Here is a 27977-nt window from a genome sequence, read left to right on the forward strand (position 1 = left end):
CTAACTAAAACTCTAATCTAAGACTCTAAGGTAAAACTCTAAACTCTTAACTAAAACTAAACTAAACTAGAAGTCTAACTAAAACTCTAAACTCTTAACTATAACTAAACTAAACTTCAACTCAAATAAAACTCTAATCTAAGACTCTAAGGTAAAACTCTAAACTCTTAACTAAAACTAAACTAAACTAGAACTCTAATTAAAATTATAAGTTAAGACTCTATGTTAAAACTTTAAACTCATAACTAAAACTGAACAAAACTTGAACTCTAACTAAAAATATATTCTAAGACTCTAATCTATAAACTAAAGATAAAAGCGAACTTCAACTCTGACTAAAACTCTAAGCTAAGACTCCAAGTTAAAACTCTTAACTAAAACTAAAATAAACATCAACAAAAACTTCAATCTAAGACTCTAAGCTAAAACTCTAAACTCTTAACTAAAACTAAAGTAAACTTCAACTCCGACTAAAACTCCAAACTATGACTCTAAGGTAAAACTCTAAATTCTTAACTAAAACTAAACTAAACTAGAACTTCAACAAAAACTCTAAGCTGGGACTCTAAGCTGCGACTCTAAACTCTTAACTATCAATAAACTAAACTTCAACTCTAACTAAAACTCTAATCTGAGACTCTAAGGTAAAACTCTAAACTCTTAACTATAACTAAAATAAACTTGAACTCTAACAAAAACTCTAATCTAAGACTCTAAGGTAAAATTCTAAACTCTTAACTAAAACTAAACTAAACTAAAACTCTAACTATAACTCTAACCTAAGACTCTAGAATAAAAGTATAAGCTAAGACTCTAGTCTAAAACTCTAAACTATTAGTAAAATAAACTTCAATTCTAACTAAAACTTTAAGCTAAGGCTCTAGGCTAAAAACTCTATACTCTTAACTATATCTAAACTAAACTTCAACTCTAACTAAAACTCTAAGCTAAGACTCTAAGGTAAAACTCTTAACTAAAACTAAACTAAACTTCAACAAAAACTCTATGCTAAGACTCTAAGTTAAAACTCTAAACTCTTAACTATAACTAAACTAAACTTCAACTCTAACTAAATCTCTAGGCTAAGACTCTATTATAAAAGTCTAAGCTAAGACTCTAGGCTAAAACTTTAAACTCTTAACTATTACTAAACTAAACTTCAGCTCTAACTAAAACTCTAAGCTAAGACTCTAAGCTAAAACTGTAAACTCTTAACTAAAACTAAAGTAAACTTCAACTCTGACAAAAACTCTAATCTAATAATCTAAGGTAAAACTATAAACTATTAACTAAAACTAAACTAAACTATAACTTCAAAAAAAATTCTAAGCTGAGACTCTAAGCTAAGACTCTAAAATCTTAACTATAACTAAACTAAACTTAAGCTATAACTAAAGATCCAAGCTAAGGCGCTAAGCTAAGAACTCTAAAATTTTAATTATAACTAAACTTCAACTCTAACTAAAACTCTAATCTAAGACTCTAAGTTAAAACTCTAAACTCTTAACTAAAACTAAACTAAACTACAACTCTAACTAAAACTCTAAGCTAAGACTCTAAGGTAAAACTCTAAACTCCTAAATAAAACTAAACTTCAACTCTAACTAAAAGTCTAAGCTAAAACTCTAAGTTAAAACTCTAAACTCTTAACTAAAACTAAAGTAAACTTCAACTCTAACTAAAACTCTAAGCTAAGACTCTAAGGCAAAACTCTAAACTCATAACTATAACTAAACTAAACTAGAACTCTAACAAAAACTCTAAGCTATGACTCTAAGGTAAAAACTCTAAACTCTTAACTAAAACTAAACTAAACTAGAACTTCAACTAAAACTCTAATATATCGCTCTATTTTAAAACTACAGAATCCTTAATGTAACTAAACTAAACTAAAACTAAATCAAACCAAAAGATATAGGACATAGATGTAAAACTCAAAACTCTTCGCTAAAACTAAACTAAGCTAGAAAATTGACAAAAACTTGTAGCTGTTATTATAGTCTAAGACTCTAAGCTAAAAATTGAAATTCTCACCGATAATTACACTAAAACTACAACTTTAACTAAAACTCTAAGCTATGACTCTAAGCTAAAACTCTAAACTCTTAACTATTACTAAACTAAACTTCAACTCTAACTAAAACTCTAGGCTAAGACTCTAAACTCGTAACTAAAACTTAACTAAAATTGCAACTTTTACTAAAACTCTAAGTTAAGACTCTAAGCTAAAACTCTAAACTCTTAACTATTACTAAACTAAAATTCAACTCTAACTAAAAGTCTAAACTAAAAATCTAAACTCTTAACTAAAACTAAACTAAACTAGAACTTCAACAAAAACTCTAAGCTAAGACTCTAAGCTATAACTGTAAGCTCTTAACTAAAACTAAAGTAAACTTCAACTCTAACTAAAAATCTAAGCTAAGACTCTAAGCTAATACTCTAGGCTAAAATTATAAATTCTTAACTAAAACTTAACTAAAACTACAACTTTAACTAAAGCTCTAAGTTATGACTCTAAGCTAAAACTCTAAATTCTTAACTATTATTAAACTAAACTTCAACTCTAACTAATACTCTAAGCTAAGACTCTAAGCTAAAACTGTAAACTCTTAACTAAAACTAAAGTAAACATCAACTCTGACTAAAACTCTAAGCTAAGACTCTAAGGTAAAACTCTAAACTCTTAACTAAAAATAAAATAAACTAGAACTTCAACAAAAACTCTAAGCTGAGACTCTAAGCTAAGACTCTAAGCTCTTAACTATAACTAAACTAAACTTCAACTCTAACTAAAAGTCTAAGCTAACACTCTAGGCTAAAAACTCTAAACTCTTAACTATAACTAAACTTCAACTCTAACAAAAATTCTAATCTAAGACTCTAAGGTAAAACTCGAAACTCTTAACTAAAACTAAACTAAACTAGAACTCTTACTAAAACTCTAAGCTATGAATCTAAGGTAAAACTTGAAACTCCTAAATAAAACTAAACTTCAACTCTAACTAAAAGTCTAAGCTAAGACTCTAAGCTAAAACTCAAAACTCTTAAGTAAAACTAAAGTAAACTTCAACTATAACTAACACTCTGAGCTAAGACACTAAGGTAAAACTCTAAACTCATTACGATAACTAAACTAGAACTCTAACAAAAACTTTAATCGAGGACTCTAAGGTAAAACTCTAAACTCTTAACTAAAACTAAAGTAAACTAGAACTTTAACAAAAACTCTAAGCTAAGACTCTGAGGTAAAACTCAAAACTCTTAACTAAAACAAAAGTAAACTAGAACTTCAACAAAAACTCTAAACTAAGACTATAGGCTATAACTCTAGTCTAAAACTCTAAACTCTTAACTAAAATTTTACTAAAATTACAACTTTAACTAAAACTCTAAGTTGAGACTTTAAGCTAGAACTCGAAATCTCTTAACTATTACTAAACTAAACTTCAACTCTAGCTAAAACTCTAAGCTAAAACTCTAAACTCTTAACTAAAACTTAAATAAAATTGCAACTTTAACTAAAACTCTAAGCTGAGACTCTAAGCTAAAACTCTAAACTCTTAACTATTACTAAACTAAAATTCAACTCTAACTAAAACTCAAAACTAAAACTCTAAACTCTTAACTAAAACTAAACTAAACTAGAACTTCAACAAAAACTCCGAGCTAAGACTCTAAGCAAAAACTCTAAACTCTAACCTAAAACTAAAGTAAACTTCAACTCTGAATAAAATTCTAAGCTTAGAGTACAAATTATGAACGTATTCTAAAACTCTAAACTCTTAGCAAAACATTAAATAAAAATATGAATATTACTGAAACTCTAAGTTAAGAATATCAGACTATACTCTAAACTCTTAAATATAACTCAAGTAACCTACAACTCGATCTGAAACTCTAAGCTAATAACTAAACTCTTAACTATTACTAAACTAAACTAGAACTCTGACAAAAACTCTAAGCTAAGACTCTAAGCTAAAACTCTAAACTCTTAACTAAAACTAAATTAAACTTCAACTCTAACTAAAACTCTAAGCTAATACTCTAATGTAAAAACTAAACTCTTAACTATTAGTAAACTAAACTAGAACTCTAACAAAAACTCTAAGCTAAGACTCTAAGCTAAACTCTAAACTCTTAACTATTACTAAACTAAAACTCTAACAAAAACTCTAAGCTAAGACTCTAAGCTAAAACTCTAAACTCTTAACTATTACTAAACTAAACTTCAACTCTAACTAACACTCTAAGCTAAAACTCTTAACTAAAACTAAACTAAACTAGAACTTCAACAAAAAACTCTAATCTAAGACTCTAAGCTAAAAACTAAACTATTAACTATTACTAGACTAAACTAGAACTCTAACTAAAACTCTAAGCTAAGACTCTAAGCTAAAACTCTAAACTCTTAACTAAAACTAAACTAAACTAGAACTTCAACAAAAACTCTAAGCTGAGACTCTAAGCTAAGACTCTAAACTCTTAACTATAACTAAACTAAACTAAACTTCAACTATAACTAAAACTCTAAGCTAAGACTCTAGGCTAAAAACTCGAAACTCTTAACTATAACTAAACTAAACTTCATTTCTAACTAAAACTCTAATCTAAGACTCTAAGTTAAAACTCTAAACTCTTAACTAAAACTAAACTAAACTAGAACTCTAACTAAAACTCTAAGCTAAGACTCTAAGGTAAAACTCTAAACTCCTAACTAAAACTAAACTTCAACTCTAACTAAAAGTTTAAGCTAAGACTCTAAGCTAAAACTCTAAACTATTAACTAAAACTAAAGTAAACTTCAACTCTAACTTAAACTCTAAGCTAAGACTCTAAGGTAAAACTCTAAACTCTTAACTATAACTAAACTAAAGTAGAACTCTAACAAAAACTCTAAGCTAAGACTCTAAGGTAAAAACTCTAAACTCTTAACTAAAACTAAACTAAACTAGAACTTCAACAAAAACTCTAAGCTATGACTCTAAGGTAAAACTCTAAACTCTTAACTAAAACTAAACTAAACTAGAACTATAACAAAAACTCTAAGCTAAGAATCTAAGTTAAAACTCAAAACTCTTAACTGTAACTAAACTAAACTTAAGCTTCAACAAAAACTCGAAGTTAAAAATCTATTTTATGACTCTAGGCTAAAACTTTAAAATCTAAACTAAAAAAAAAATAAAACTGCCACGCTAACAAATAATTTAATTTATGAATTTAAGCTACTACTCTAAACTTTTAAATATTACTAAACAAAACTTCATCTCTAACTAAAACTCTAGGTTAAGACTCTAAACTCTTAACTAAAACTTAACTAAAACTGCAACTTTTACTAAAACTCTAAGTTAAGACTCTAAGCTAAAACTTTTAATTATTACTAAACAAAAATTAAACTCTAACTAAAACTCTAAGCTAAAACTCTAAACTCTTAACTAAAACTAAACTAAACTAGAACTTCAAAAAAAACTCCAAGCTAAGACTCTAAGCTAAAACTCTAAACTCTTAACTAAAACTAAAGTAAACTTCAACTCTAACTAAAATTCTAAGCTAAGACTCTAGGCTAAAACTCTAAACTCTTAACTAAAACTTAACTAAAACTACAACTTTAACTAAAACTCTAAGTTAAGACTCTAAGCTAAAACTCTAAACTCTTAACTATTACTAAACTTAACTTCACCTCTAAGTAAAACTCTAAGCTAATAACTTAACTCTTAACTATTACTTAACTAAACTAGAACTCTGACAAAAACACTAAGCTAAGACTTTAAGCTAAAACTCTAAACTCTTAACTAAAACTAAAGTAAACTTCAACTCTAACTAAAACTCTAAGCTAAGACTCTAAGGTAAAAACTAAACTCTTAACTATTAGTAAACTAAACTAGAACTCTAACAAAAACTCTAAGCTAAGACTCTAAGCTAAACTCTAAACTCTTAACTATTACTAAACTAAACTAGAACTCTAACTAAAAACTCTAAGCTAAGACTCTAAGCTAAAACTCTAAACTCTTAACTATTACTAAACTAAACTTCAACTCTAACTAAAACTCTAAGCTAAAACTCTAAACTCGTAACTAAAACTAAACTAGAACTTCAATAAAAAACTCTAAGCTAAGACTCTAAGCTAAAAACTAAACTCTTAACTATAACTTAACTTTAACTCAAACAAAAATTCTACTGCAAGACTCTAAACTAAAACTCTAAACTCTTAATTAAAAATAAAGTAAAATTCAAATCTAAAAAAAACTCTAAGCTAAGACTCTTATATAAAAAATAAACTCCTAACTATTACTAAAGTAAACTATAACTCTACAAAAAACTCTAAGCTAAGGCTCTAGGCCATAAATTCTAAACTCTTAACTAATGTTAAACTAAAAAAGAACTCCAACAAAAACTCTAAGCTAAAACTCTAAGCTAAACTCTAAACTCTTAACTAAAACTAAAGTAAACTTCAACTCTAACTAAAATTCTAAGCTAAGACTCTAAGCTAAAACTCTAAACTCTTAACTAAAACTAAACAGAACTAGAACTCTAACTAAAACTCTAAGCTAAGACTCTAGGCTAAAACTCTATGCCAATGGGTTAAAGAAAAAACCGGGAAAATGTTGGATAATTTCTATGTCTAAGAAATTCAGTCCGAAAAAACTTAAAAAAATTCAATAAGTGAGGGGGGCTCTTTGGGGGCCCGGGGGGGCTTTGGGGGTCTGGGGGACCCTTGGGGGCCAGGTGGTCCTTTGGGAGCCTGGGGGACCTTTAGGGGCCGGGGGCTTCCTTCGGGGTCGAGGTAGGGGGATTGGAGCCCTTTGGGGGAGCTGGGGTAGAGGACCTCACAACACTGTTCAAATAGAACTTGTGTATTATAACGACCATAGAGTTCCATCCTCAAATCCTCTACTAAAACATCTTTTAAAATGTCTCTAACTGTTTCGCCCAAATAATTCCCTAAAACATCTAAAACGGTTTCACCCAAATAAGCCCTAAACGCAAATAATTTCTGCATGTTCCTTTCGTTTTGACATCCCTGCGCTGTCACATTTGAAATTCCTAGGAAATTCTTTCCCGCGCTAATCTCTTCATCTCTAAGATCAAAACATTCGCCAGGAAACAATTCTCCTGGACGAACACCAAAGACATTAATAAACTTCGCCCGGAAACAATTCTCCTGAACGAAGACCAAAGACATTAAAAAACTTCACCCGGAGACAATTCTCTTTGAAAATACATCAAAGTGAGAAAAATCCTGTTTTTTCATTCTCAGTGACAAAAACCACAAAACATCCATAAATTGCTGTTGACATCCAAGAAAAACAACAAATAAATTGACTAACACTCATAACCATCCATGAAACATCCATCAATGTGAGAAAAATCCTGTTTTTTCAAGTGAGAAAAATCCTGTTTTTTCATTCTCAGTGAGAAAAACCATCTCCCTAGGGACTCTATGCCCATATATGGACTCCCGTTTGTAGTCGATAGGCCCTCTCTACTAGCGTAAACTTGAGTGAGTGATGCATAATACACAAGTACCAAAATTCCTTCCCCCAATGGAAATTAAAAAAATAAAACTCAAATAAAATTCTCAAATTTGAAAAGCCTTTTTTCCAAGGTGGCGTATTTTCCGGGGGGGCAGTATTTTGTGCGGGGGGGGGGGTATTTTCCACTGTGGGTATTTTCCGGGGGGGGGGTATTTTCCAATGGTGTGATCGCCGGAGAGGAGGTAAACGACGGCCACCAGACTGATGATGATACCTTTAGACTGATTCTATTTCAAAAAGTTAGTATTACGAAAATGTGTTTATGTACCGGTATAGAAAAACCAAGAGTTTTACTATAAAAAAAAGAATGGTTACTATTTTAATAATACTTTTACTAATCACTATTAATTTTACTATTCAATTTAAGCCATTTCTTTGTAATTTAAATTAACTAAAAAAAAAGTTTTTTTAACTGAAAGTAAGGAGCGACATTTAAAACTTAAAAGGAACAGAAATTATTCCGTATATGAAAAGGGCTTTCCCCTCCTCAATGCCTTGCTCATTACGCTAAAGTTTTTTATTGTTTTAAAAAATAATGTTGTGAGACAGAGTCAATCTTTAGCGTAAAGAGCGAGGCATTGAGGAGGCTACAGCCCCTTTCATATACGGAATAATTTCTGTTCGTTTTAAGTTTTAATGTCGCTCCTTACTTTCAGTTAAAAAAACTTGTTTTTGTTCAGTTAATTTCTGAACGTTTTTTAATTAATGCAGCTTTGATTTTGGCTCACCGTATAGGAATAATTAAAACGAAATTCGTATAATAATTTTCCTTTTTTGGCTAATTGGCTTTCTCGAAATTTTGTTCTGACGTAACTTACGAATTAACTTACGTAACGAATTTCTATATTCTTATGTTTTTATTACGTAAATTAGGGAGTTCGCTCCTTAGTCAATTAAATAAAAAAAAAACAAGTTTTTTAAACTGAAAGTAAGGAGTGACATTAAAACTTAAAACGAACAGAAATTATTCCGTATATGAAAGGGGCTGTCCCCTCCTCAACGCCTCGCTGTTTACGCTAAAGTTTGACTTTCTCACAACTCTTATTTTTTTTAAACAATGAAAACCTTATTCCGTATATGAAAGGGGTTGTCCCCTCCTCAACGCCTCGCTCTTTACGCTAAAGTTTGACTTTCTCAGAACTCTATTTTTTAAACAATAAAAAAATTTATTGTAAAGAGCGAGGCGTTGAGGAGGCGACAGCCCCTTTCATATAAGGAATAAGAGTAGAAAGCTATCTAAAGGTCCTATCAGAACACCATATTTGGGCATAGAGTCCCTAGGGAGAACACCTGTGCTGTCAGTCGTGACGGGGCACCAAATATTGGCATGGAATCCCCAGGGAGAATGATTGCGTAATCGAAGTGGGTCAATGACCTCTTTTTCCATGGTCAATTTATTTGTTGTTGTTGTTTGGCCAAGTGCACGCTAGGGCCGAATGTTAAGATCCAGGAATAGGAAACAGGATCACGTATTTCCTTCTTAACCAATCAGAGACTTGGTTACATCTCCTTCTAGACCAATCAGAGAGCTGGTTACATATTGGCGGGAGAGGATCGCAGAGAATATGAGGAAAGGATTTTTGCTATAGTTTTATTAGTCTGTGAATAGAATTCAAAGGAGTGAGAAGAACAGTTTGACTTTACTCATTTGGATATATATTTGTTTGTTGATGGCGAGTGGAATGTTTACCCTATTAGAAGTTGATAGTGGAGTTGATTGCAATAAAACAAGAACACCAAACATTGCGGTGGAAATCACGAGAGGATCACGGCTTTTTCTGGAATGGGATGAAGTATATGCGAGATATGTGATATCCTTGAGCAAATTTAAAATGGAGGATCAATTATGTTTCGCTGCAAAAGTTGATATAGCACATGTGAATAGACTTCAATGTGCTTTAAGTGCATTAGTGAAGCATATCGAAGACAATAAACAGTATCGTTAATTGTATATGCTTAGTATTATTGTTGTAATTATTCAATAAAATTGGTTCGAAATCGAAAATGTTCCATCTCTCTTATTGTTAGAATGCTAGGTTAACGAATCATGGTCAGTCTTTCTTCTCCCCTAATGTCTAGAGACGCTATTTCAAAACCTTGGCATAGCAATCATCAAATGTGTCAAAATCTTTCGCACACGCTTCGTCTTAATTAACAATACACGTTTGTTATGAACAAGAGGGGTGACTGTCTGGAAAGAGCTTTTCTCTACAAAATTGTCGCATAATAGATTTAATGGGAGCGAAACATTTTCATATGATTTAATCACATTTTAGGGTTGGAAATTGCATGTAAGGATGGGGCTTTAACAGGAGCATGTGGGTGCACAATAAAAACATTTATTCATGGCTATTTCTAGATTGGCTAGAGGATCTAAATACTTGCACCTGAGAAAGCTATTTTATCCAAGCCCTAGACGAATAATGCTAGTTTTTTACAGCTTTAAACATACCTTAGCTTATTTTGCTTTAAATGCTCTGCATCTCTAGGCATTTATCAAAATCATATATTTTCTCTAAATGGTAAAAATAGGAACATTTATCCTTAATTTTTATGGTAAAATAGATAAAAATAGGACCATTTATTCTTGCATTTTTCCTTAAGAGTGCACAGTTTTTTTAATAAATTCACCTAATTCTCCAAAAATTCTAGTTTTAGGTACTTTTCTTATCATTATGAAAGGGCTTAGGTTAGGGGAAACGAGACCAATTATTCTCTGCCTATTAAACTCGGATTTGTTCTTTTTCTATTATATTTAAAGCATTTTTAGCCTTACTATAGCTTATTATAGGGATAATAAATTATTTAATTCTATACCTTTCTTTGAAAAAGTTTCTTTTATTGTTACGATGTGTGAAAACTAAGGTTTTTAAGTTTGATATAGAAGGGTAATATGCAATGACTTAAATTCAGGGGGTACTAAAATTAGACTCATTTTATCTGGAAAACATTTGATTATAGGAGGAATCCCACCTATTGGAAAGAACTTATGTATGTCTTAACCCCCTTTATCATTACATGGTCCTCATTTTGGGACCCCTCCATGGTAAAAATAGGAACATTTATACTTAATTTTTATGGTAAAATAGGTAAAAATAGGACCATTTATTCTTGCATTTTTCCTTAAGAGTGCACAGTTTTTTTTTAAGAAATTCACCTAATTCTCCAAAAATTCTTTTTTTAGGTACTTTTCTTATCATTATGAAAGGGCTTAGGTTGGGGAGAAATGAGACCTATTATTCTCTGTCTATTAAACTCAGATTTATTCTTTTTCTAGTAAATTTAAAACATTTTTATCCTTACTATAGCTTATTATAGGGAGAAGAAATTATTTAATTCTAAACCTTTCTTTGAAAAAGTTTATTTTATTGTTGCGAGGTGTGAAAACTAAGGTTTTTAAGTTTGTTATAGAAGGGTAGAATGCAATGAAATAAGTTTAGGGAGGGTAGTAAAATTAGGCTCAATTTATCTGGAAAAACATTTGATTACAGGGGCAATCCCACCATTAGGAAAGAACTCATGCATCTTTTACCCCAGTTATCATTACATGGTCCTCATTTAGGGACCCCTCCATGGTAAAAATAGGAACATTTATCCTTAATTTTTATGGTAAAATAGGTAAAAATAGGACCATTTATTCTTGCATTTTTCCTTAAGAGTGCACAATTTTTTTTAAGAAATACAGATTCAACATGACATGGAACACACTTTCAAGTTCAGCATGTTGGAGAACCCTAAATACTCACTACTATAAAGGTAAGTTAATCCTAAAAGGTTAAAGAATTTTTCTGAAATCACACTTTCAGATTAGTCATGTCAGGGAACAAACTTTCAGATTCAGCATGTTGGAGAACCCTAAATACTCACCACTATAAAGGTAAGTTAATCCTAAAAGGTTAAAGAATTTTTCTGAAATCACACTTTCAGATTACTCATGTCAGGGAACACACTTCCAGGTTCAGCATGTCTGGGAATACACTTTCAGGTTCAGCACGTTAGAGAACCCTAAATGATAAGTTAACTCTAAAAGATTAAAGAATTTCTCTGAAATCACACTTTCAGATTCAGCATGTCAGCGAACACACGAGTGAAACTCTGTGGTCGTTATAATATACAAGTTCCATTTGAACAATGTTTTGAGGTCCCTTAGCCCAACCCCAAAGGACCCCGACGCTCATACCCCAACCCCGAAGGAACCCCCCGATCCCCAAAGGCCCCCAGGCCCCCAAAGGCCCCCCGGTCCCCCAATGCACCTCAAAGGACACCCGAGCCCCCAACAGCCCAAAGGCCTCCAAAGGCCCCCCGACACCCCCAAAGGCCCCCCACTCATTTTTTAATACTTTTTATGTGCACTTGAGACATAGAAGGGCCCCCACATTTCAAAAGGCGTTCTTATATCTTTTCAGAACAAGTTCCTTTCTTAATATTCACTCCTCAACCTATTTTACAAGTTGATGTACTCATCCTTTTCACCACAACTTTACCTTACGACTTTTTGAATACCCCAACGCCAAGCAGTACTTTTCAAAAGGCTTTTTTATATTATTTCAGAACAAGTTCTTTACGTAATGTCCCTCCTAAGCAAATTTTACAACTTGAAGTACTCATCCTTTTCACCCACAAGTTTACATTATGGCTTTTTGAATATCCCATCACAATGCAATACTTTCAAAAGGCTTTTTTATTAAATGTTTACTGAACACACACAAATTTCTCTTAGAAATAATATTTTCGTCAGTGATAAAACGTTTTCTGTTAGAACTAGCACGTTTTCTGTCAAGGATACCAAATTTTTACTTAGAAGTAATATTTTTTTATTGTGAAACAATTTTTCTGTAAGAAGTAGCAAGTTTTGCTTAACATTAACAAACATTCTCATCAAAGTAATGATATTTTACCTTAATACTAACATACTTTTACTGAACACACACAAATTTCTCTTAGAAATAATATTTTTTGTCAGTGATAACACTTTTTCTGTTCGAACTAAAGGCAAATTTTCTGTCAAAGATACAAAATTTTTTCTTGGAAGTAACATTTTTTTTATTGTGATAACAAATTTTCTGTCAGAATTAACAAGTTTTGCTTAACACTAACAAACCTTCTCATCAAAGTAACGATATTTTACCTTAATACTAACACACTTTTACTGAACACACACAAATTTCTCTTAGAAATAATATTTTTCGTCAGTGATAACACTTTTTCTGTTCGAAGTAGCAAGTTTTCTGTCAACGGTACCAAGTTTTTTCGTAGAAGTAACATTTTTTTATTGTGATAACAACTTTTCTGTCAGAAGTAGTAAGATTTGCTTAACACTAACCAACATTCTCATCAAAGTAATGATATTTTACCTTAATACTAACATACTTTTACTGAACACAGACAAATTTCTCTTAGAAATAATATTTTTCATCAGTGATAACACTTTTTCTGCTCGAACTAGCAAGTTTTCTACCAAAGATACCAAATTTTTTCTTAGAAGTAAAATTTTTTTATTTTGATAACAACTTTTCTGTCAGAAGTAGCAAGTTTTGCTTAACACTAACAAACCTTCTCATCAAAGTAATGATATTTCTGAAAGGGCTAATAAACTTTTACTGACCACACACAAATTTCTCTTAGAAATAATATTTTTCGACAGTGATAACACTTTTTCGGTTCGAACTAGCAAGTTTTCTACCAAATATACCAAATTTTTTCTTAGAAGTAACATTTTTTGATTGTGATAACAACTTTTCTGTCAGAAGTAGTAAGTTTTACTTAACACTAACAAACATTCTCATCAAAGTAATGATATTTTACCTTAATACTAACATACTTTTACTGAACACACACAAATTTCTCTTGGAAATAATATTTTTCGTCAGTGATAACACTTTTTCTGTTTGAACTAGCAAGTTTTCTGTCAAAGATACCAAATTTTTTCTTAGAAGTAACATTTTTATGATTGTGATAACAACTTTTCGGTCAGAAGTAGCAAGTTTTGCCTAACACTAACAAACATTCTCATCAAAGTAATGATATTTTACCATAATACTAACATATTTTTACTGAACACACACAAATTTGTCTTAGAAATAATATGTTTCGTCAGTGATAACACTCTTTCTGTTCGAACTAGCAAGTTTTCTGTCAAATATACCAAAATTTTTCGTAAAAGTAACATTTTTTGATTGTGATAAAAACATTTATGTCAGAAGTGACAAAATTTGCTTAACACTAACAAAACTTCTCATCAAAGTAACGTTATTTTACATTAATAGTACCATACTTTTACTGAAAACACACAAATTTCTCTTAGAAATCATATTTTTCGTCAAGGGTAACACTTTTTTTGTTCGAACTAGCAAGTTTTCTACCAAAGATACCAAATTTTTTGTTAGAAGTAACATTTTTATGATTGTGATAACAACTTTTCGGTCAGAAGTAACAAGTTTTGCTTAACACTAACAAACATTCTCATCGAAGTAATGATATTTTACCTTAATACTAACATACTTTTACTGAACACACACAAATTTCTCTTAGAAATAATATTTTTCGTCAGTGAAAACACTTTTTCTGTTCGAACTAGCAAGTTTTCTGTCAAACATACCAAATTTTTTCTTAGAAGTAACATTTTTTTATTGTGATAACAACTTTTCTGTCTGAAGTAGTAAGTTTTGCTTAACACTAACCAACATTCTCATCAAAGTATTGATATTTTACCTTAATACTAACATACTTTTACTGAACACAGACAAATTTCTCTTAGAAATAATATTTTTCATCAATGATAATACTTTTTCTGTTTGAACTAGCAAGTTTTCTACCAAAGATACCAAATGTTTTCTTAGAAGTAAAATTTTTTTATTGTTATAACAACTTTTCTGTCAGAAGTAGCAAGTTTTGCTTAACACTAACAAACCTTCTCATCAAAGTAATGATATTTTACCTTAATACTAATATACTTTTACTGAACACACACAAATTTCTCTTAGAAATAATATTTTTCATCAGTGATAACACTTTTTCTGTTCGAACTAGCAAGTTTTCTACCAAAGATACCAAATTTTTTCTTAGAAGTAACATTTTTTGACTGTGATAACAACTTTTCTGTCAGAAGTAGTAAGTTTTACTTAGCACTAACAAACATTCTAATCAAAGTAATGATATTTTACCTTAATACTAACATACTTTTACTGAACACACACAAATTTCTCTTGGAAATAATATTTTTCGTCAGTGATAACACTTTTTCTGTTTGAACTAGCAAGTTTTCTGTCAAAGATACCAAATTTTTTCTTAGAAGTGACATTTTTATGATTGTGATAACAACTTTTCGGTCAGAAGTAGTAAGTTTTACTTAACACTAACAAACATTCTCATCAAAGTAATGATATTTTACCATAATACTAACATACTTTTACTGAACACAAACAAATTTCTCTTAGAAACAATATTTTTCGTCAGTGATAACACTCTTTCTGTTCGAACTAGCAAGTTTTCTGTCAAAGATACCAAAATTTTTCTTAGAAGTAACATTTTTTGATTGTGTTAAAAACTTTTGTGTCAGAAGTAGCAAGTTTTGCTTATCTCTAACAAACCTTCTCATCAAAGTAACGATATTTTACCTTAATAGTAACATACTTTTACTGAACACACACAAAGTTCTCTTAGAAATAACATTTTTCGTCAGTGATAACACTTTTTTTGTTCGAACTAGCAAGTTTTCTAACAAAGATACCAAATTTTTTCTTAGAAGTAACATTGTTATGATTGTGATAACAACGTTTCGGTCAGAAGTAACAAGTTTTGCTTAACACTAACAAACATTCTCATCAAATTAACGATATTCTACCATAATACTAATATACATTTACTGAACACACACAAATTTATCTTAGAAATAATATTTTTCGTCAGTGATAACCCTTTTTCTGTTCGAACTAGAAAATTTTCTGTCAAAGATATCAAATTTCTTCTTAGAAGTAAATTTTTTGATTGTGATAACAACTTTTCTGTCAGAAGTAGCAAGTTTTGCTTAACACTAACAAACATTCTCATCAATTTAATGATATTTTACCTTAATACTAAGATACTTTTACTGAACACACACAAATTTCTCTTAGAAATAATATTTTTCGTCAGTGATAACACTTTTTCTGTTCGAACTAGCAAGTTTTCTGTCAAAGATACAAAATTTTTTCTTAGAAGTAACATTTTTTGTTTGTGATAACAACTTTTCTGTCAGAAGTAGCAAGTTTTGCTTAACTCTAACAAACATTCTCATCAAAGTAATGATATTTTACCTTAATACTAATATACTTTTACTGAACACACACAAATTTCTCTTAGAAATAACATTTTTCGTCAGTGATAACACTTTTTCTGTTCGAACTAGCAAGTTTTCTGTCAACGATACAAAATTTTTTCGTAGAAGTAACATTTTTTGATTGTGATAACAAATTTTCTGTCAGAAGTAGTAAGTTTTGCTTAACACTAACAAACATTCTCATCAAAGTAATGATAATTTACCTTAATACTAACATACTTTTTCTGAACACACACAAATTTCTCTTAGAAATAATATTTTTCATCAATGATAACACTTTTTCTGTTTGAACTAGCAAGTTTTCTACCAAAGATACCAAATTTTTTCTTAGAAGTAACATTTTTTGTTTGTGATAACACCTTTTCTGTCAGAAGTAGCAAGTTTTTCTTAACACTAACAAATATTCTCATCAAAGTAATGATATTTTACCTTAATACTAACATACTTTTACTGAACACACACAAATTTCTCTTGGAAATAATATTTTTCGTCAGTGATAACACTTTTTTTGTTTGAACTAGCAAGTTTTCTGTCAAAGATACCAAATTTTTTCTTAGAAGTAACATTTTTATGATTGTGATAAAAACTTTTCGGTTAGAAGTAGCAAGTTTTGCTTAACACTAACAAACATTCTCATCGAAGTAATGATATTTTACCTTAATACTAACATACTTCTACTGAACACACACAAATTTCTCTTAGACATAATATTTTTCGTCAGTGATAACACTTTTTCTGTTCGAACTAGCAAGTTTTCTGTCAAAGATACAAAATTTTTTCGTAGAAGTAAATTTTTTTTATTGTGATAACAACTTTTCTGTCAGAAGTAGCAAGTTTTGCTTAACACTAACAAACATTCTCATCAATTTAATGATATTTTACCTTAATACTAATATACTTTTACTGAACACACACAAATTTCTCTTAGAAATAATATTTTTCGTCAGTGATAACACTTTTTCTGTTCGAACTAGCAAGTTTTCTGTCAAAGATACAAAATTTTTTCTTAGAAGTAACATTTTTTGTTTGTGATAAAAACTTTTCTGTCAGAAGTAGCAAGTTTTGCTTAACTCTAACAAACATTCTCATCAAAGTAATGATATTTTACCTTAATACTAATATACTTTTACTGAACACACACAAATTTCTCTTAGAAATAACATTTTTCGTCAGTGATAACACTTTTTCTGTTCGAACTAGCAAGTTTTCTGTCAACGATACAAAATTTTTTCGTAGAAGTAACATTTTTTGATTGTGATAAAAAAATTTCTGTCAGAAGTAGTAAGTTTTGCTTAACACTAACAAACATTCTCATCAAAGTAATCATAATTTACCTTAATACTAACATACTTTTACTGAACACACACAAATTTCTCTTAGAAATAATATTTTTCATCAAGGATAACACTTTTTCTGTTTGAACTAGCAAGTTTTCTACCAAAGATACCAAATTTTTTCTTAGAAGTAAAATTTTTTGTTTGTGATAACAGCTTTTCTGTCAGAAGTAGCAAGTTTTGCTTAACACTAACAAACATTCTCATCAAAATAATGATATTTTACCTTAATACTAATATACTTTTACTGAACACACACAAATTTCTCTTGGAAATAATATTTTTCGTCAGTGATAACACTTTTTATGTTTGAACTAGCAAGTTTTCTGTCAAAGATACCAAATTTTTTCTTAGAAGTAACATTTTTATGATTGTGATAACAACTTTTTGGTCAGAAGTAGCAAGTTTTAATTAACACTAACAAACATTCTCATCAAAGTAATGATATTTTACCATAATACTAACATACATTTACTGAACACACACAAATTTCTCTTTGAAATAATATTTTTCGTCAGTGATAACACTCTTTCTGTTCGAACTAGCAAGTTTTCTGTCAAAGATACCAAAATTTTTCTTAAAAGTAACATTTTTTGATTGTGTTAAAAACTTTTCTGTCAGAAGTAGCAAGTTTTGCTTAACACTAAAAAACCTTCTCATCAAAGTAACGATATTTTACCTTAATACTAACATACTTTTACTGAACACACACAAAGTTCTCTTAGAAATAACATTTTTCGTCAGTGATAACACTTTTTATGTTCGAACTCTTAGAAATAACATTTTTCGTCAGTGACATTCTACGTACGCGCGCGTACGCAGGCTAACCTAACCTAACTTAACCTAATCTAACTTGATCTATCCTAACCTAACCTAACCATACTCGCCGGAAAATCCCCCCATGTCGACTTTGTACCATGCTTTAGTTAGGTTAGGTTAGCTTATCAGGAGCGCTCATGATAAGTTAACCTAACCAAACTTAAACATGGAGAAATGTTTACTAGCTAACCTAACCTAACTTAGCTAACCTAACCTAACATAGCTAACCTACCCTAACCTAACCAAACACCAACCCAGACATGTAAACAAATAGATTCAGACATAGAAACGAAAAATATTATTTCTAAGAGAACTTTGTGTGTGTGTTCAGTAAAAGTATGTTAGTATTAAGGTAAAATGTCGTTACTTTGATGAGAAGGTTTGTTAGTGTTAAGCAAAACTTGCTACTTCTGACACAAAAGTTGTTATCACAATAAAAAAATGTTACTTCTACGAAAAAATTTGGTATCTATGGTAGAAAATTTGCTAGTTCGAACAGAAAAAGTGTTATCACTGACGAAAAATATTATTTCTAAGAGAAATTTGTGTGTGTTCAGTAAAAGTATGTTAGTATTAAGGTAAAATATCATTACTTCAATGAGAATGTTTGTTAGTGTTAAGCAAAACTTATTACTTCTGACCGAAAAGTTGTTATCACAATCAAAAAAATGGTACTTCTAAAAAAAATTTGGTATCTTTGGTAGAAAACTTGCTAGTTCGAACAGAAAATGTGTTATCACTGACGAAAAATATTATTTGTAAGAGACATTTGTGTGTGTTGAGTAAAAGGATGTTAGTATTAAAGTAAAATATCATTACTTTGATGAGAATGTTTGTTAGTGTTAAGCAAAACTTATTACTTCTGACAGAAAAGTTGTTATCACAATCAAAAAATTTTACTTCTAGGAAAAAATTTGGTATCTTTGGTAGAAAACTTGCTAGTTCTACCAGAAAAAGTGTTATCACTGACGAAAAATATTATTTCTAAGAGAAAATTGTGTGTGTTCAGTAAAAGTATATTAGTATTAAGGTAAAATATCATTACTTTGATGAGAATGTTTGTTAGTGTTAAGCAAAACTTGCTACTTCTGACAGAAAAGTTGTTATAACAAACTAAAAATGTTACTTCTAAGAAAAAATTTGGTATCTTTTGTAGAAAACTTGCTAGTTCAAACAGAAAAAGTGTTATCATTGATGAAAAATATTATTTCTAAGAGAAATTTGTGTGTGTTCAGTAAAAGTATGCTAGTATTAAGGTAAAATATCATTACTTTGATAAGAATGTTTGTTAGTGTTAAGCAAAACTTACTACTTCTGACAGAAAAGTTGTTATCACAATCAATAAATGTTAATTCTAATAAAAAAATTTGTATCGTTGACAGAAAACTTGCTAGTTCGAACAGAAAAAGTGTTATCACTGACGAAAAATGTTATTTCTAAGAGAAATTTGTGTGTGTTCAGTAAAAGTATATTAGTATTAAGGTAAAATATCATTACTTTGATGAGAATGTTTGTTAGAGTTAAGCAAAACTTGCTACTTCTGACAGAAAAGTTGCTATCACAATCAAAAAATGTTACTTCTAATAAAAAAATTTGTATCTTTGACAGAAAACTTGCTAGTTCGAACAGAAAAAGTGTTATCACTGACGAAAAATGTTATTTCTAAGAGAAATTTGTGTGTCTTCAGTAAAAGTATGTTAGTATTAAGGTAAAATATCATTACTTGGATGAGAATGTTAGTTAGTGTTAAGCAAAACTTGCTACTTCTGACCGAAAAGTTGTTATCACAATCATAAAAATGTTACTTCTAAGAAAAAATTTGGTATCTTTGTTAGAAAACTTGCTAGTTCGAACATAAAAAGTGTTATCACTGACAAAAATGTTATTTCTAAGAGAAGTTTGTGTGTGTTCATTAAAAGTATGTTAGTATTAAGGTAAAATATCGTTACTTTGATGAGAAGGTTTGTTAGTGTTAAGCAAAACTTGCTACTTCTGACAGAAAAGTTGTTAACACAATCAAAAAATGTTACTTTTAAGAAAAATTTTGGTATCTTTGACAGAAAACTTGCTAGTTCGAACAGAAAAAGTGTTATCACTGACGAAAAATATTGTTTCAAAGAGAAATTTGTTTGTGTTCAGTAAAAGTATGTTAGTATTATGGTAAAATATCTTTACTTTGATGAGAATGTTTGTTAGTGTTAAGTAAAACTTACTACTTCTGACCGAAAAGTTGTTATCACAATCATAAAAATTTTACTTTTAAGAAAAAATTTGGTATCTTTGACAGAAAACTTGCTAGTTCAAACATAAAAAGTGTTATCACTGACGAAAAATATTATTTCCAAGAGAAATTTGTGTGTGTTCAGTAAAAGTATGTTAGTATTAAAGTAAAATATCGTTACTTTCATGAGAATGTTTATTAATGTTAAGAAAAACTTACTACTTCTGACAGAAAAGTTGTTATCACAATAAAAAAAATGTTACTTCTAAGAACAAATTTGGTATCTTTGGTAGAAAACTTGCTAGCTCGAACAGAAAAAGTGTTATCACTGACGAAAAATATTATTTCTAAGAGAAATTTGTGTGCGTTCAGTAAAAGTATATTAGTATTAAGGTAAAATATCATTACTTTGATGAGAAGGTTTGTTAGTGTTAAGCAAAACTTGCTACTTCTGACAGAAAAGTTGTTATCAGAATCAAAAAATGTTACTTCTAAGAAAAAATTTGGTATCTTTGGTAGAAAACTTGCTAGTTCAAACAAAAAAAGTGTTATCATTGATGAAAAATATTATTTCTAAGAGAAATTTGTGTGTGTTCAGTAAAATTATGTTAGTATTAAGGTAAAAAATCATTACTTTGATGAGAATGTTTGTTAGTGTAAGCAAAACTTACTACTTCTGACAGAAAAGTTGTTATCACAATCAAAAAATGTTACTTCTACGAAAAAACTTGGTATCGTTGACAGAAAACTTGCTAGTTCGAACAGAAAAAGTGTTATCACTGACGAAAAATATTATTTCTAAGAGAAATGTGTGTGTGTTCAGTAAAAGTATCTTAGTATTAAGGTAAAATATCATTACTTTGATGAGAATATTTGTTAGAGTTAAGCAAAACTTGCAACTTCTGACAGAAAAGTTGATATCACAATCAAAAAATGTTATTTCTAAGAAAAAATTTGGTATCTTTGACAGAAAACTTGCTAGTTCGAACAGAAAAAGTGTTATCACTGACGAAACATATTATTTCTAAGATAAATTTGTGTGTGTTCAGTAAAAGTATGTTAGTATTAAGGTAGAATATCGTTAATTTGATGAGAATGTTTGTTAATGTTAAGCAAAACTTGCTACTTCTGACAGAAAAATGGTTATCACAATCATAAAAATGTTACTTTTAAGAAAAAATTTGGTATCTTTGACAGAAAACTTGCTAGTTCAAACATAAAAAGTGTTATCACTGACGAAAAATATTATTTCCAAGAGAAATTTGTGTGTGTTCAGTAAAAGCATGTTAGTATTAAAGTAAAATATCGTTACTTTCATGAGAATGTTTGTTAATGTTAAGAAAAACTTACTACTTCTGACAGAAAAGTTGTTATCACAATAAAAAAAATGTTACTTCTAAGAACAAATTTGGTATCTTTGGTAGAAAACTTGCTAGCTCGAACAGAAAAAGTGTTATCACTGACGAAAAATATTATTTCTAAGAGAAATTTGTGTGCGTTCAGTAAAAGTATATTAGTATTAAGGTAAAATATCATTACTTTGATGAGAATGTTTGTTAGTGTTAAGCAAAACTTGCTACTTCTGACAGAAAAGTTGTTATCACAATAAAAAAATTTTACTTCTAAGAAAAAATTTGGTATCTTTGGTAGAAAACTTGCTAGTTCGAACAAAAAAAGTGTTATCATTGATGAAAAATATTATTTCTAAGAAAAATTTGTGTGTGTTCAGTAAAAGTATGTTAGTATTAAGGTAAAATATCATTACTTTGATGAGAATGTTTGTTAGTGTTAAGCAAAACTTACTACTTCTGACAGAAAAGTTGTTATCACAATCAAAAAATGTTACTTCTACGAAAAAACTTGGTATCTTTGACAGAAAACTTGCTAGTTCGAACAGAAAAAGTGTTATCACTGAAGAAAAATATTATTTCTAAGAGAAATTTGTGTGTGTTCAGTAAAAGTATATTAGTATTAAGGTAAAATATCATTACTTTGATGAGAATATTTGTTAGAGTTAAGCAAAACTTGCAACTTCTGACAGAAAAGTTGATATCACAATCAAAAAATGTTATTTCAAAGAAAAAATTTTGTATCTTTGACAGAAAACTTGCTAGTTCAAACAGAAAAAGTGTTTTCACTGATGAAAAATGTTATTTCTAAGAGAAATTTGTGTGTGTTCAGTAAAATTATGTTAGTATTAAGGTAAAAAATCATTACTTTGATGAGAATGTTTGTTAGTGTTAAGCAAAACTTACTACTTCTGACAGAAAAGTTGTTATCACAATCAAAAAATTTTACTTCTAAGAAAAAACTTGGTATCGTTGACAGAAAACTTGCTAGTTCGAACAGAAAAAGTGTTATCACTGACGAAAAACATTATTTCTAAGAGAAATTTGTGTGTGTTCAGTAAAAGTATATTAGTATTAAGGTAAAATATCATTACTTTGATGAGAATCTTTGTTAGAGTTAAGCAAAACTTGCAACTTCTGACAGAAAAGTTGATATCACAATCAAAAAATGTTATTTCAAAGAAAAAATTTTGTATCTTTGACAGAAAACTTGCTAGTTCAAACAGAAAAAGTGTTATCACTGACGAAAAATGTCATTTCTAAGAGAAATTTGTGTGTGTTCAGTAAAATTATATTAGTATTAAGGTAAAATATCATTACTTTGATGAGAATGTTTGTTAGAGTTAAGCAAAACTTGCTACTTCTGACAGAAAAGTTGTTATCACAATCAAAAAATGTTACTTCTAAGAAAAATTTTTTTATCTTTGACAGAAAACTTGCTAGTTCAAACAGAAAAAGTGTTATCAGTGATAAAAAATATTATTTCTAAGACAACTTTGTGTGTGTTCAGTAAAAGTACGTTAGTATTAAAGTAAATATCATTACTTTGATGAGAATGTTTGTTAGTGTTAAGCAAAAATCGTTACTTCTGACAGAAAATTTGTTATCACAATAAAAAAAAGTTACTTCTACAAAAAATTTGTGTATCTTTGATAGAAAAATTGCTAGTTCGAACAGAAAAAGTGTTATCACTGACGAAAATATTATTTCTAAGAGATTTGTGTGTGTTCAGTAAACATTTAATAAAAAAGCCTTTTGAAAGTATTGCATTGTGATGGGATATTCAAAAAGCCATAATGTAAAGTTGTGGGTGAAAAGGATGAGTACTTCAAGTTTTAAAATTGGTTTAGGAGGGACATTACGTTAAGAGCTTATTCTGAAATAATATAAAAAAGCCTTTTGAACAGTACTGCTTGGCGTTGGGGTATTCAAAAAGTCGTAAGGTAAAGCTGTGGTGAAAAGGATGAGTACATCAACTTGTAAAATGGGTTTAGGAGGGAATATTAGGAAAAGAACTTGTTCTGAAAAGATATAATAAAGCCTTTTGAAATGTGGGGCTTCTATGTCTCAAGTGCACATAAAAAGTATTAAAAAATGGGTGGGGGCCTTTGGAGGTGTCGGGGGGCCTTTGGGGACCTTTGGGCTGTTGGGGGCTCGGGTGTCCTTTGAGGTGCATTGGGGGACCTGGGGCCTTTGGGAGCCTGGGGACCTTTGGGGATCGGGGGGTTCCTTCGGAGTTGGGATATGGGCGTCGGGGTCCTTTGGTGTTGGGCTAGGGGACCTCAAAACATTGTTCAAATAGAACTTGTATATTATAACGACCACAGAGTTTCACTCATGTGTTCTCTAACATGCTGAATCTGAAACTGTGATTTCAGAGAAATTCTTTAATATTTTAGATTTAACTTATCATTTAGGGTTCTCTAACGTGCTGAACCTGAAAGTGTATTCCCAGACATGCTGAATCTGAAAGTCTGTTCCCTGACATGACTAATCTGAAAGTGTGATTTCAGAAAAATTCTGTAACCTTTTAGGATTAACTTACCTTTATAGTGGTGAGTATTTAGGGTTCTCTAACATGCTAAATCTGAAAGTGTGTTCCCTGACATGACTAATCCGAAAGTGTGATTTCAGAAAAATTCTTTAACCTTTTAGGATTAACTTACCTTTATAGTGGTGAGTATTTAGGGTTCTCCAACATGCTGAACTTGAAAGTGTGTTCCATGTCATGTTGAATCTGAATTTCTTTAAAAAAAAACTGTGCACTCTTAAGGAAAAATGCAAGAATAAATGGTCCTATTTTTACCTATTTTACCATAAAAATTAAGGATAAATGTTCCGCTTTTTACCATGGAGGGGTTCCTAAATGAGGACCATGTAATGATAAATGGGGTAAAAGATGCCTGAGTTCTTTCCTACAGGTAGGATTGCTCCTATAATAAAAGGTTTTTCCAGATAAATTGAGCTTAGTTCTAGTACCCTTCATAAACTAATGTCATTGCATTCTACCCTTCTATATCAAACTTAAAAACCATAGTTTTCACACCTCGCAACAATAAAAGAAACTTTTTCAAAGAAAGGTATAAAATTAAATAATTTATTCTCACTATAATAAGCTATAGTAAGGCTAGAAATGTATTAAATATAATAGAAAAAGAATAAATCCGAGTTTAATAGGCAGAGAATAATAGGTCTCGTTTCCCCCAACCTAAGCCCTTTCATAATGATAAGAAAAGTACCTAAAACTATAATTTTTGGAGAATTAGGTGAATTTCTTAAAAAAAACTGTGCACTCTTAAGGAAAAATGCAAGAATAAATGGTCCTATTTTTATCTATTTTACCATAAAAATTAAGGATAAATGTTCCTATTTTACCATTTAGAGAAAATATGTGATTTTGATAAATGCCTAGAGATGCAAAGCATATAAAGCAAAATAAGCTAAGGTGTGTTCAAAGCTGTAAAATACTAGCATTATTCGTCTAGGGCTAGGATAAAATACCTTTCTCAGGTCCAAGAATTTAGATCCTCAAGCCTAACTAGAATTAGCCATGAATAAATGTTTTTATTGTACACCCACATGCTCCTGTTAAAGTCCCATCCTTACATGCAATTTCCAACCCTAAAATGTGATTAAATCATAAGAGAATGTTTCGCTCCATAAAATCTATTGTGCGACAATTTTGCAGAGAAAAGCTCTTTCAAGACAGTCACCACTCTTGTTCATAAAATAAATGTATTGTTAATTAAGAAAAAGCGTGCGCGAAAGATTTTGACACATTTGATGAATGCTATGCCAAGGTTTTAAACTATCGTCTCTAGACAGGGCCGTATCCAGGATTTTTGTTCAGGGGGGGTTTTACTAATTTTTGACTTTTGGGGGGGGGGTATTAAATTTTGACTCAGTTTTCGACAAATTTTACTGATTTTTACCTAGGTTTTACTAATTTTCGACTTATTTTCGAGTCGGTCAAAAATTTCTGGGGGGGGGGGGTTCAAACTGGGTAACCCCCCCCCCTCCCTGGATACGGCCTTGTCTTTAGACATTAGGGGAGAAGAAAGACTGACCATGATTCGTTAGCCTAGCATTCTAACAATAAGAGAGAGGGAACATTTTCGATTTCGAAACAATTTTATTGAATAATTACAACAATAATACTAAGCATATACAATTAACGATACTGTTTATTGTCTTCGATATGCTTCACTAATGCACTTAAAGCACATTGAAGTCTATTCACATGTGCTATATCAACTTTAGCAGCGAAACATAATTGATCCTCCATTTTAAATTTGCTCAAGGATATCACATATCTCGCATATACTTCATCCCATTCCAGAAAAAGCCGTGATCCTCTCGTGATTTCCACCGCAATGTTTGGTGTTCTTGTATTATTGCAATCAACTCCACTATCAACTTCTAATAGGGTAAACATTCCACTCGCTATCATCAAAAAAAATATATATCCAAATGAGTAAAGTCAAACTGTTCTTCTCACTCCTTTGAATTCTATTCACAGACTAATAAAACTATAGCAAAAATCCTTTCTTCATATTCTCTGCGATCCTCTCCCGCCAATATGTAACCAGCCCTCTGATTGGTCTAGAAGGAGATGTAACCGAGTCTCTGATTGGTTAAGAAGGAAACACGTGATCTTGTTTCCTATTCCTGGATCTTAACATTCACCCCTAGCGTGCACTTGGCCAAACACCAACAACAAATAAATCGACCTTGGAAAAAAAGGTCATTGACCCACTTCGATTACGCAATCATTCTCCCTGGGGATTCCATGCCCATATTTGGTGCCCCGTCACGACTGACAGCACAGGTGTTCTCCCTAGGGACTCTATGCCCAAATATGGTGTTCTGATAGGACCTTTAGATAGCTTTCTACTAATAAGGTGTTCATTGTTTAAAAAAACTAAGAGTTGTGAGAAAGTCAAACTTTAGTGTAAACAGCGAGGCGTTGAGGAGGGGACAGCCCGTTTCATATATGACATAATTTCTGTTCGTTTTAAGATTTAATGTCGCTCCTTACTTTCAGTTTAAAAAACTTGTTTTTTTTTTATTTAATATCTGATCGTTTTTTAGTGTATGGTTTTTAGTATATAGATCGTTTTTTAGTATATCGTTTCATTCCGTATATGAAAGGGGCTGTCCCCTCCTCAACCCCTTGCTCTTTACGCTACAATTTTATTGTTTAAAAAAAATAGAGTTGTGAGAGAGACAAACTTTAGCGTAAAGAGCAAGGCGTTGAGGAGGGGACAGCCCCTTTAATATACGGAATAATTTATGTTCGCTTCAATTTCTAAGGGTGCTACTTGATGTCAGTTAAAAAAAAACTTATTTTATTTATTCTATTTTTTAATGATTTGGTATAAACGCAGGTTTTGATTATCGTTCGCCTTACATAAATAATTCAAAAGCAGTGGTCTTAATAATTAAATTTCATTTTGTTAGATGTCATTCTCGAAACTTGTTTCAATTTTATTTACTAACGTTTTTATTAGTAATAAATATATGTAACTTACGAATTTAGATACGTAACGAACTTCTATATTCATATATTTTTAATACGTATATTAGGGGGTTCTCCCCCTAGTCAATACCTTGCTCTTTAAGTGAAAGTTCAAATTTTGTTCAAATTCTTTAAAACTGACCGCTTAATCACAAAGGCTGTTAATTAGAATAAATAGCTCTTATTAAAGTACTAAAAATCTCTGGCTTAAAGAGTGAGATATTGACTAGGAGGTGAACCCAATCATATATGTAATATTTTCTGTTCGTTTAAAGTTTTGATGTTGCTGCTGTTACAGTTGAAAAACTTGTTTTTTTTATATTTAATTTCTGATCTTTTTTTAAATAATGCTGGGAAGTCCGGCGTCCCCTTCATATCAATGTCCCTTCCCCCATGAAAAGATCCTCCCACAAAACCCCCGACCCCACCCCCACTACCAGGAAAAATCACCCCAGAAAACATATGTAAAGTATACTTCCCAATAACCAATACTATATGTTAACATTGGGTAAAGTTCATAACTTTCAGCCCTCCTCCCGAGAACTTCGGGGGATTAAGTCATCCTAAAAGGCATACTTATAATATTTTCGAACATGCTGAACAAAATGGCTATCTCAAAATTTTGATCGGGTGACTTTGGGGAAAAATGAGCGTGGGAGGGGGCCTAGTTGCCATCCATTTTTTTTGTCACTTAAAAAGGGCACTAGAACTTTTAATTTCCATTCCAATGAGCCCTCCCACGATATTCTAGGACAACTGGGTCGATAGGATCACCTCTGGAAAAAAAAAAATAAACACGCATCTTTGTTCTGGCGAAAAATGCATAATGCCACATTTTTGTAGATAGGAGCTTGAAACCTCTACAGTAGGGTTCTCTGACACGC

This window comes from Artemia sp. Qi Xiang Cuo, chromosome 17 (assembly GCF_049724085.1).
Source record: "Artemia sp. Qi Xiang Cuo chromosome 17, ASM4972408v1, whole genome shotgun sequence".
Lineage (NCBI taxonomy): Eukaryota > Metazoa > Arthropoda > Branchiopoda > Anostraca > Artemiidae > Artemia > Artemia sp. Qi Xiang Cuo.